The sequence below is a fragment of the Dermacentor silvarum genome, chromosome 1, assembly GCF_013339745.2.
Source record: "Dermacentor silvarum isolate Dsil-2018 chromosome 1, BIME_Dsil_1.4, whole genome shotgun sequence".
Classification (NCBI taxonomy): domain Eukaryota; kingdom Metazoa; phylum Arthropoda; class Arachnida; order Ixodida; family Ixodidae; genus Dermacentor; species Dermacentor silvarum.
This window is the reverse complement of record NC_051154.1, coordinates 437450770-437461360: the sequence shown is the minus strand read 5'-3', so window position 1 is coordinate 437461360 and position 10591 is coordinate 437450770. Positions and strand designations below refer to the sequence as shown.

Sequence of the window (10591 nt, the reverse complement as noted above, 5' to 3'; positions counted from 1 at the left end):
CACTACGGCGTGCCTCATAATCAGAACTGGTTTTGGCACGTAAAACCCCATAATTTAATTTTTTGCCCTCCTGTAACCTGTGTCCGTGTGTGACCAGCTCTTTTTACTTTCTTAAGTATGCCTTCCGTGACACTAATCTGCCAACATAAGGCATATCCAGCTGGACTGAGGTGGTATACCTGCGACCGAAAACTTATGGATCTTATGGCATCACGACGATTTGAGAACTACGAAACATTCAGCGTATGCCGAGATAGGAGACCCTCTTTCGCTTCGCGCTTGCACCTGTATCAGCTGTTTCTCGGCGTGGCCGCTAGGTGGCGAGTGTTTATTTGGAGTCGCGGGTTATTCGGAGTCGGGCGGGATCTGGGATATTCTTCAATACGAAGGCATAGATGACGATTTTGTGGAGCTGCTGAGGGAGCTACATTGACACGTATACATGTTTATCTTTCACCGGTGGCCGCTTTCCACCGGCTAACAAATGTTAAACGTTATCGCTCGGCGCAGGACGCGCCTGTATCGAAAGTTTCTAGAACGTTATCGATGCTTCTTTCCGTTGCCTGTTCTCACCGACGCTTATGTTATCTGATTGTATGACTGACGCGAATTGTCTAGAACTTTCTGGAAGACCCGCGGGCATCAGGGATTAATCTGGAACCTTCGATGACTCAGGTATAAAAGCCGACGCGGTTCGCCGCTGATCAGATTTTCAACTATCGCCGACTGTGTTCGCCGCTATCGTTGTGCTTTGAGTGTAGCTTGCTTTTGTTGGCACAGGTTCGCCCAATAAACAACCAGTTTCGTCATACACAGGTTTACGATTGTTTTCTTCTCCGTCACTACTACGTGACAATATAGAGACAACCAAGTACAAGTGGTATGGGAAGGTAGAAAAGGAAATGAAATGGTGGGAATTCACCAAGGATTGAAGCAAGGATGCCCTCTGTCACCATTGTTGTTTACGTTTTATTTCAAGGGTATAGAAAGACGACTGGAAGACAGCGAATTAGGTTTTGATTTATCCTACATGCGTAATGGACAAATGGTGCAACAGAAGGTCCCTGGACTGATGTACACAGACGACATTGTGCAACTAGCGGACAATAAAAAAGATTTACAGAGACTTGCGAATATCTGTGGGAATGCAACGACAAATCTATAGGCCTTAAGTTTATCACAGAAAAATCAGGAATTATGATCTTTAATGAACACACGAGTAACTTTGTGGTGTCAATTCAACAGCAAGTAATACCCATAGTGAAGCAATATCAGTACCTCGGCGTACACATAAACGAAGGAAAGAATTACTCAAGCAACCACCAAGATAATCTGAAAATAAAGGGGAAGCGGAATGCAGCAATAATGAAACACAGAGCACTGTGGGGCCATAATAAGTATGAGGTGGTGCGTGGAATCTGGAAAGGAGTAAAGGTGCCAGCGCTAACATTCGCAAATGTCATTATATGATTAAAATCGGATCTATTGGCGGGTTTGGAAGTTAACCAAAGATCAGTAGGCCGGTTGGCTTTGGGAGCCCACGGTAATACCACAAATGAGGGAGTGCAGGGTGACATGGGTTCGGCCTCTTTTGAAGTCAGAGAAGCGCAGAGCAAAACTAGTTTTGAAGAAAGGCTCAGGAACATGGATGAAAATAAAGGGCGGCTAAAGTGCACAAGTATCTCTACATGAAAAGCGTGGACACAGAATGGAGGAAGAGGTCAAGGAAGTTGACAACCAAGTACAGGATAATCGAAACTGTAAATAGACAACCAGGAATCATCAGAAAGAAAGTGAGAGAAATAAAAACCGTGAATTGGATGCAAAGAATGGAAACAAAAAGGACAATGGAGATTTACAAGAATGAGAAGAAAGAAATGAGAAGGGAAAATCTGTACGATAACACAAAGGGCAGTGCCTTGCTATTTGAGGCTCGAGCCGGTTGCCTAAGGACAAAAACATATCGGAACAAATATGCGGAAATAGATGAGACATGTGTATGCTGCAGTAAATATCCAGAAACCACCCAGCACATCCTGATGGAATGCGACGGGATCCACCCAGCGAGAACCGTAGGTAACGTTCAACTCCCAGAAGCGCTTGGGTGTAAAGTGGAAGGAAACAAACAGATCAGCCGTAGAGATCAGCAAGAGACGATTATAGTACAGGTGGAAAAAAGCAGGGAAAAGATGGATACAACCTGATCTCTTAAAATCATAGGCAGCGGTACAAGGTAAGTTTTTGAAAAAGAAAAATATTGAGAGGTATACAAAAATGCTAGATAAAGAACATGTATAGTATACCTGATTAAATCAAGCAGGCTAGGTGACTATTTGTCGCCGCCCCGTTTCAAAGGAGATGCCAATAAATCATCATCATCGATCATCATCATCGCGAATAACGTAAAAATTCGACAGCTACCTTTGAAAATTTTACATATGTTGGTTGCAGTATTCTGAACTCGTGGATGATATATGACTCTATATATTTTCCATCTCTCGGACAACGAAGGTTTGACTGTAGATTATGAAGCTAAATGTACTTCGATGCTGCGACCTAGTATCTCAACTTGCACATCGACTTGTCCGGAAGTTCGTTGGCTGCGTCCGTACGATGCCTAACTAATCTTGGATTCTCGTATGTCCTCTATCGCTAATTTATTTTTCGTGACAGAAGGAACATTCCAGCATATGAAAAACGTTAAAGCTAGTACAGGTCAACCTTAAGCTAATTTTGTGCAGATAACAACTTACTGAGCTTTTAATCTTTCTGTAATGTTGAAGGTGTTTGTAGGTGTTACGCCAGTGGCGATGTATACGACAGGCTGTTAAGTTTACAGTACGCTGAAGGCTAACTTCTGGGTACAGTTTATTGCGGCGATAGGTCCCAATTACTACTTCGGCGACCGCTCTTCCAAGACTCTCATTGCTGGATAATATTGGATAGCCTTTCCGTAGAATATTGTTTACGTTTCGGAGCACGTGGATCACTTTGTTTTAAAGGCTACCGGCCTTCATAACGCTAACGAAGGCTGGCTGCGTTCGTAATGTTAACCTTACAAGCCATGTAATGCACGTTAACGTGGTTCTTCAGACGGTTTTGCATATATATGTTCAGCTTACCTGCCTAATTCGGCACTCTCGCCCGGTTCGTGTGGCGCACATTTAAAGATTTTCATACATCAACACTTTTTCAACATGGTAGGAGAACGCTCTAGACCTCTAGACAACGCTGTCGCGAATATGCGACCCAAATGTCATTCCGCTGCATGCAGCACGGAGATCATAATGTCACTTTAAAGATCGCCCGTTATCCCAGGCAGCTTTAAAGGCTCCCTCTATTGTACCCATTCTGTGACGTCAGAGACACACATTGCAGCCCATAGACGCCAGTAATTGGGCGATTGTTATTGATGTAAGTCAGCGCCTGTCCCCCTGTGTCTCTTCCTTTGTGTACCTGTTTTAGTTCACGCTGCTATGACTTTCATGACCTAAGTTATTACCGAGCGAAAGATTGCGCCCGCATGTATACCCCTCCAGTGTTCAAACAAACAGGGAAGCGGCACTTTACGACGCCTCGCACCCATCCTAAATTAAATTATGAATGTCTGCGGGTACAGTGCGAAGTAGACAGGACGGAAAAGAAGTTGACACACTCAGCGCTGATTCTCAACGAACTTTTGTTTAGAGATAGCGCTGCGTGTGCCTACTTCTGTCCGTCCTGTCAACTTCACGCTGTACCATAGTCACGAATAGCCAACAAAACCAACTTTCTACAGTTTAAATTATGGGGTTTTACGAGCCAAAACCAAGAAACGATTATGAAGCCTGACGTAGTGGGGCAGCCTGGATTTGTTTTCACTACAGTTTTAACTATCATGCGGACCCGCCAGACCGCTCGTTTCGTACTCGCGTTCGGTGTCAGCCAGAAACGTGTTTCGCACTATTCTCTGCAAGCGTCAGCTCCCGGACGGAGCTGACGGATAGTTCGAGAAGGGGAGAGGAGTCTGCTGGAGTTCATTAACATGCACCCAATGCACGGTACACGGGCGTTTTCGCTCTTCGGGTTGTATGCGCAGACGGAACGGCCCCAAAAATAAGTACAAGACGACACACAAAGCATTGCTAACGCTTTGCATGTCGTCTTGTTCTTTTTGTGGTCGTTCCGTCTGCGCTATACAACCCGTAGATCATGAATCACCAAAATGATTTCCACTATCTTAGTGTTTTTGCAGTTCGCCCCTATCGAAATGCGGTCGTGGCGACCGGGATTCGATATCGCACCCTCGGGCTTAGCAGCGCAACGCCAATGCCACTATACGCCACCACGTCGGGTCTCGCGCCCAATATAACACCGCTCTTTTGTCGCTCTCAAGCATCTTTGTCAAAATTTGGCAGACTTTGTCCGCCCACGGCTACGTCCTCCAGCAGCCGCGTGGTTCATAAACGCGTCAGGGCATCGCGACGCGACCGCGTGCACCCTTCGGATACGTTCAGCATTTGCGACGAACGCGTCTATCTCCTTCCCGCAGTTTCTGCCTCGATGACACAAACTGACCTTGCTCAGCGCCACTCTCAGCGTCGACCACCAGGGCAACTGTTTGCCTCTTTCGCCCCACAACGTACTCCAACGGGACTCACAATGGCCATACTGAACTGCCTCAAATGTATATAGTCTCTGGCTATTCGCGCCTGATTTGTATATATGCTTTCGATCACGCTGCGCCCTTGTGCGGGAACCTCTGTAGCGGTGCGATAAACGCATACAGCCGGCCGTGGCTGAAGAAGATGACGAGCCACGCGCCCACGAGATTAGAACAGCTAACGCACTCGGCCTGATCGGCCGCGTCTACCAAAGGCTTTTGCAAACCATTGACATCATGGCTAGCTGGCTGGTTACAATAAATCGTGGGCTCGGCGGCGACCTCTCCTCAACCCGCCTGCACAAACGTAAAAGAGAGAGAGAGAAAAAAAAGCAGGCAGATCGCACGCCCTGTGGGAATCGATGTTATGCGAAGCAATGAGCGAGGAGCCTACCAAGTTAACGAAACCACCATGAGAGCACCAAGACATAGGCGGCTGTTTCATGACCTACGTGAAACGCATGTCATGACATTCATGTCATGAGTCCTCAGTAGTCCGTTTAGCTATGCCCAAGAGACCTTCAGGCGAAAGCCTTAGTCATGCTCATGACTATGACTTCGACCATCAACCTTTAGCCTTTTCATTCACTTAGTGCCACATCCGAACCCATTCCATTGGTTTTTGGGTGTTAATCTTTTTTCGCTGAGTCATTGTCATTTTTGCTGAGTCATGGTCATGACTATGACTTTTACCATAACCCCCCCCCCCCCTTTAACCTTTTCCTTTTTCCTCCAAGCAACGGGCGGTGACCCGCAGCGTTGTCTAACTACCCAATCAAACACACTCCTCGTTTACAGGAGGTCACCTTTGTTTGCTTTCAAAACCAATAACATCGTCTACACTCAGCGGTTTTTCTTATCTAATTGGCTGACAAGAGGCGAGGAGCACGCTCTAGTGGAGAGGGTTTCTATGGGACCGAGCCAGCACAGTGAAAATAGATAACCGCATGAAGAGGGTGGTGCCGGCTTCTCCGATTGGTCCGCTCCGCCTTACTTAGTTTGCGTTGGCTGGTCGAAAATCGCGGCGGTGAGCAGCGGAAGGAAAAGAATGCCGCTAAAAGGGATCCTGAGCAAGGAAGAGTTGGCAGAGCGATGTCGTATGAGTGCCGAAAGGGCTCGATAACGTTTTACTGCCACGCAAAAAGGTTTATCATGCGCAAATAAATACATTCTCACAGGCAGGTGCGAGTAGCGAGGGCCTGAGCGATCGGCGGGCAGTCATCTTCTATTCCTTTCGGAACGGTGCAGTCTGTGGCTATTCAGAAAATTTTTCCGTCTTGTTCGGTATATTATTGCATTTTTTTCGCGTACACGTCACTTTTGCGTGGTGAGTTTTCGCGATTTTGTGGGGTCGCGTGACAGACAGGCGAAGTGGGCGTAGCCAGAAAACATTCGACCAATAGCAGAGGGCTAATGGTGAAAAGGCGTCGAATTGGGAATTATTATTTTTTTTCTTTTGTGCAGTTTAATCATGCATAATCAGTGTGTACACGTTATATCAGACGGGAGCTATCGTGGTTTTCATGACGTCGCGTGACAGACAGGCGAAGTTGGGAGTGGCCCGAAAATGTTTTGACCAATCGTGGAGGCTGATTGTTGAAATTGGAATCAAAACAGTTTGGAATCATTTTACGTTATAGTACCCGTGGTCAATTTTTCCGACGTATTATATTGTCACGAGCCTCGAGAAGCAAAACTCGCGCCATGACGTCAGTTGCTCCTCGCGGTTCTGAAACCACGTACGCGTGCCATCCTCCAGGTAGAAGTAGACGTGTCTGAGTTTTTCCGTGTCGTTCCATTCGTTCACGGAGGCCACGCGCTCGAAGTCGACCATCCAGTCTTCGACGTCTTCAAACACTGTGCCATGAAACGTCTTCGGGATACGGGGGCTCTCAAGTGTGTACCGGCTCGACATCGTGCTTCCCGTACTGGTTGGGGCGGTTTGAAGAGAAGCGCTGGTCATACCGGTTGATGTGGTGGGAACTGTAGCGTCGACGACTTCTGGGGACATTACCCTGATCCTGCGGCTGGCCCGATGCACGGGAGTGTCGACAGGCACTGGATTCGTAGCGCGGATCCTTGGAGGGGTCTGCAACATCCGTGAGGACGCTTACCCCGCACCTCCATCAGTTTGTTACGAGCCTCGAGAAGTAGTCCTGAAGGTTTAATAACCGTAGAGCAGCTGACTCTTGGAAGACGCGACCGTCGGGGCTGGCTCGAGCAGGGAAAGGCGCGCGCGGTCTTCTTTGTTCTCTTGGACTCGACCCACTCTTGCCCTCGACCCACTACCTACAGGTGGCAATATGTTTGGAATATATTACCGTATGACGTATCTAAAGACATCTATTATTTTGATGCCTGCAGATTTGGCCTTTTGTATAAGCCTATAAAGAGGCAACCACATGCGTGCGACATTCAAACGTCAGCGACAAGCAACGCAACAGGCTCACTCTGTCGCGTCGCTGTATAGGGCAACCACATGGACAAGACATCGCGAAAAGAACTATCGACAAAGATTCATTGTTGTCTAGTAAACAATCATACGCCCATAAAAACTGCAAACGTGTATGAAACCTAAAGCTTTAACCACTGCGTACTATATCTAGCATTATCATTTCGTCATCGCCAACAAAACAGCGTTCCATATCACCAGCATTAAATGATATGGCGCCGTATGCTAAACATAAGCAGAAACGTTATGTCTAAGTGTGCATAAACAGATAGTCACTCTTCACAATAAGGACAGAACACCGTCAATACTTTGTCTTCAGAATGAGATCACTTCATTGGAAAGCTCATTTTGCCGTTTATTCATTCCTATCACGACGGAGAGCTACTATAACAAGAACGAAATCAGATCTAAAGGGGTGTATGGGTACTATGCGTGTTGCCTTGTTGTTACGCAATCACTGGTAAGTGGTGGATTCATTTATGCTCCTTATCATCATTCCACTTAAATGGCATAACACAACCACACAAGTAAATAAAAATTGAGTTCTATCCTATCCCGACACTTGAGTTTAACAAGGCAGGTTCTTTAAATATACAGTCGAACCCGGATACATCGAATCTGAAGGGGGTAACAAAAAAGTTCGATATATAGATATTTCGGTATATAAAATAAAAATCTTATACCGAAAATTTCAGGAGTATTTTACAGCTGTTTCATATACATAATAATTCGTTATTTGTACGTGGGTTCGATATATCCGGGTTCGATTGTATTCGCTTGCTTACGCTTGTCTTGGCAGAATACAGCTAGAAAAAGATGAGCTTCAGCATACCACACTTGTCCATGCACTCTTCAACGCTGTCGAAATTATTGCCGTTCCCATAGCATCCACCATATATGAAATATATGCACCCGTGTGTCGCATTGAAGTAGTAGGCAGGAATAATAGCGTTACATGGCCCAGGATCTGGCTCCATTTCGCACACGTCGACCTTAGCTTGCGTTTCTGTAAAAGTATCACAACACGCCGAGGACGTGAAAAATCAGTAAACTTAGTACAATATTATGGTGCCAAACTGTAACGTTGAGCTGGCCGGCTATCCGCACATCAGAATTCCGTAATATGGCGAAGTACAGTTTGTAGCTTCAAATACCTGATCTGTTTTCTTAAGAAAGAGAACCAAATCTAAAGATATTTGAGAATAACGACCTAAGAAATCTGCATTCTGTGAAGAATGACTAACGCGCTAGAATAAACGAACTCACGGATGTCGCATAAGCCGTGCTCGAAACTCTGTATATGGCGCAAACAGATGCCCGGCTGCATGTAGGAAAGATATGTTACTTACTTGCGCTGCGTCTGTCAGAACGTCAGGTTTCTTTGCCCTCTACTTCCTTTCCCTACTGTATACAACATGGTACCAAGAAAAAGAAAGCCGCAGTTTCACCGGAAAGTGCTGTCGCTATCGCAGTGATAGCGACAGCAAATTTTTAGACACTTTCACGAAGTAGGGTTCGTAGCTTTATCGGCCGTGTAAATTGCAGTAAACATTCGCTTACTAAATATGCAAGTATGATGTCACGTGATTACAGGCAAGTAAAAAAAAGATCTCACTAGATGACTGCGAGCGCTGTCACAACGCTGACGTGATGAGAACCGCCGGTAGCGGGGAGGGAACGCTTCGTCCTGTTGCTCGCTGCACCGCTTCTCCAAAATTTAAATTATGTGAACCAAACATGAGGCATGCGGATGTACCGCGTGCATTGCACAAATCCACCAGCCATCTCTTCCTGCCCTTAGCACTGACACTCGCCGCAAATGACCTCCAGCATACGAACGCGAGTCGCGGGCCGCACATGCGCTCAGCCTCGTTCACAGCCGTGCGCAGCCACGGCCGAGCACAAGGAAGTGACAGGCGCTCTCCTTTCCGAGCGCGAGCTTGATCACATGCTAGCTAATATCGGGTGCGGAGGATGCGGCGAGCATCAAAGTATCATTCTCCTCGGCTGACTCTTGCACGCTTTCGTTCGCACCCGCTTGCACTGTACACGGAACATCATGACAATGGCGACGGCGAAAATTCACATGAAGGCTCCATATAATTGCTATGGCCATAAAATAAGCTTGCTCAGATGACTCGCCTTCAGTATGCGTGGCAATGACACCAATGTCTATGATATTCGCGCTGTCAGTAAGCAGCGTCTTTTGAGCCCCCCCCCCCCCCCCTATTGTTTGGACGCAAACCACATCCGCGGTGGTACTGCTGTGTTGTATGTTGCCGTCGAGACCTAAAAGGAAGTTATAGCTCCCTTTCGACACTCCTGATCTCTTCTCTCTGTCTGGTCAACTACAAATCTCTGTTCACATGCATGTACAACGTAGAAATGCTCTAGTAAGACAACTGCTAGATTAACTTTAATGGAACATGTTGCATTATAGAAAGTGCAGTTGCAGAAACTGTTCTGGGAGTATTTTAACGCGACAGCGTTAACGGCCCCATGTCGCAGAAAATCCGATGTGGGCGTCGGTGGCGTTTTCCACTAGAGAAAAGCATCCCGAACCACACAGACCCTCCGCGTGGCGCATAGGCTTTACCGAACTAATTGAATTTGTCAAAGTAAAATGCCTCAGAAAATTTGTCAAGTAGGACTTTCACACAACCTACAGACATCATAGCGCCGGACTGTAATTTGAATATACGAGAAAACATACTTCTGTTACGCGGTCATCATCACCATCATCAGCCTATATTTATGTCCCCTGCAGGACGAAGGCCTCTCCCTGCGATCTCCAATTACCCCTGTCTTGCGCTAGCGTATTCCACCTTGCGCCTGCAAATTTCCTAACTTCATCATCCCATCTGGTTTTCTGCCGACCTCGACTGCGCTTCCCTTCTCTTGGTATCCATTCCCTAACCCTAATGGTCCACCGGTTATCCATCCTACGCATTACCTGGCCTGCCCACCTCCATTTCTTCCGCCTAATGTCAACTAGAATATCGGCTATATCCGTTTCTTCTCTGATCCATACCGCTCTCTTCCTGTCTCTTAACGTTAGTCCTAAGATTTTTCGTTCCATCGCTCTTTGTGCGGTCCTTAACTTGTTCTCGAGCTTCTTTGTTAACCTCCAAGTTAACAAGTTCTTTGTTAACCTCCAAGTTCTTTGTTAACCTCCAAGCGCTTCCGCGGCAGCGGCTTTGCCCGTCATGCTGGGGAAAGAAAAAAAAGAACCAGAAAGCTCGCCTTCGTACATGGCGTTCGCCGCCAGCGTTTGCAAGGAAACATTACAGTTACGTAAGCTTCAGTTGCCGGGAAGCGTGAGAAGCAGTCCGGGATCTTTGAACGATATCGCGCTCCCCTCTTAAAGGGGAAGCTTAAAGGGACACTAACGCAAAACAATAAATCAACTTAGACTGATTAAGTATTCTTAGAAAACTCTGCTGTCGTTAACTACACTGCAATAGGCCAATTATTAGAAGAGAAAATGAAGCTGAAAG

The 10591-nt window shown here is 46.5% G+C and overlaps 1 long non-coding RNA gene across 1 annotated transcript in view; it reads right to left on the bottom strand.

Moving 5' to 3' along the window:
- LOC119448679 (uncharacterized) overlaps positions 1-10591 on the bottom strand; it is a 33787-nt gene that overhangs the window by 17172 nt on the left and 6024 nt on the right. Inside the window, exon 2 of the long non-coding RNA XR_007465253.1 lies at positions 7927-8100. This is a non-coding gene — a long non-coding RNA (uncharacterized LOC119448679). The remainder of the gene's footprint in view (positions 1-7926; positions 8101-10591) is intronic.